We start from the raw sequence: 1856 nt of genomic DNA on the forward strand, positions 1-1856 counted from the left end.
GTCTTCGTGGTTTACTTTTTGAGCATGAAAAGCTGGTTCCTCTAAGCTTCCGGTTCTCTCTTTTTATTTTATATTTGAGTGGCTGGATTGCTTTTGTCTTCAGGAGTTCCCCCAGAGGCCCAATTCAGGTGAGGATCAGATGTTTTCAGGCTTTCTCCTAAAGTCTGTATCCCTCCAGGAACGATTTTGGCCTCAGGAATTTGGGGGCTGGACTGGCCTGGGAGCCTGGCCCAGGAAAGATTCTGGTCTAGGGCAGCTGGTGGACATGCCACCCAGAGTTGCAAAGGCAGATGGGGTGGGAAGAAGCCCCAGGTACTCCTGGGGACTGCACTGAGGAGCTGGGTTGGTCTGGATGCAAAGGATCAGGAAGAGGAAAGGTCAGCTCCACATCCCAGAAAGAGGCTGGCAGGTGGTACAGGCCCAGGGAAGCAGAGGGAGGTGTGGGTGGGGCCAGGCCCAGCAGCAGTGCTCTTGGGGCCCAGAGAAGCCACTATGTTGGTCTGGATGAAAAGGATCAGGAAGCAGCATTGGTTCCCCAGGTGTCTGGGGTCTCAAGACAAGGAATGGGACAGGACCCAAACTAGGTGGACAGAACAGTGGGGGAGATGGGAGGCTGAATTGGCTATACGATTTTTTGTGCTTCGATAGGAATTTAAGGATTTTTTTTCTAATTCTGTAAAGTATGTCATGGGATTGCATTGAATCTATATGTTGCTTTTGGTAGGATGGTCATTTTCACAGTATTAATTCTTCCAATCCGTGAGCATGGGAGTCCTTCCATCTCCTGGTGTCTTCCTCAATCTCTTTAACAATTTAAAATTTTTATTGTAGAGATCTTTGGTGTCTTCAGTCAGATTTATTCCAAGATTATTTTTATTCAGCTAATGTGAATGCATTTCCCAGTATTCTTTCTCCAATTGCTTGATATTGGTATATAGAAAGGCTATTGATTTTTGTAGATTGATTTTATAACCTGCCACTGTACTGAAAGTGTTGATCAGCTCTCAGAGCTTTCTGGTGGAACTTTTGGGATCTCTTAGGTATAGTATCATATCATCTGCAAAAAGTGATAGTTCGACCTCTTCCAATTATTACTCCTTTAATTTCCTTCTCCTGTCTTATTGGTCTAGCAAGAGTTTCAACCACTATGTTGAAAAGGAGTGAAGATAGTGGACAGCTGCAAGGCGGGTCCCTGTCTCTCATGCACCGCTGGGGCGGGTCCCGCGCACCGCATTGCTGTTCGGATCCTTGGCTCTCTGTGGCTACCGGATGCTGGCAACTCTGTGGGTCACTGCGCTTCCAGGCGAGTTCCATTCCAAGCTACCGTGCACTCCCTCTATGTTTCGCGATCCGTCGGCCACCGGATCACGAGGGGAGGTGCAGGAACAGCGAAAGCAAGATCTTCGTGAGTGGTTGTTTATGAAGGGACAGCCCCCTCCGGGGAGACTGAATCATAAGACACAGTAAGACAGTAAGACACAGGATACAGCTCAGTCAGACTCAGTGGTACAGCTCCGTGATACAGCTCTTTTATTCAGTGATTCAGCTCTGATTTATTAGGGGGAAACCAGGATATTTATAGTGTGGAGGCAGTAGCAAAAGCCTTAGTTGATAGGTGCTTTGTAGGATGCCCCATTTACATGTGGTGGTGGGCTTCTGCCAGGCTGTCAGACAGTGCCTGATTATCACACAGGAAAACCTGGCAGTTTCATGCCGGAGGACATGTATCTGTGGTGGGCACTTCAAAAGGTGAGTCAGGAAGAGAGTAGGAAGGCACCCCACTGAGAAAGGGAGTCCTTCCATTCACGCCGAGCCGGCTTGCGGCTATCCGGACATGGAGAGACTGCTGCCTTAAA

Source organism: Nannospalax galili, unplaced genomic scaffold (assembly GCF_000622305.1).
Source record: "Nannospalax galili isolate Female #2095 unplaced genomic scaffold, S.galili_v1.0 scaffold707, whole genome shotgun sequence".
Taxonomy (NCBI): domain Eukaryota; kingdom Metazoa; phylum Chordata; class Mammalia; order Rodentia; family Spalacidae; genus Nannospalax; species Nannospalax galili.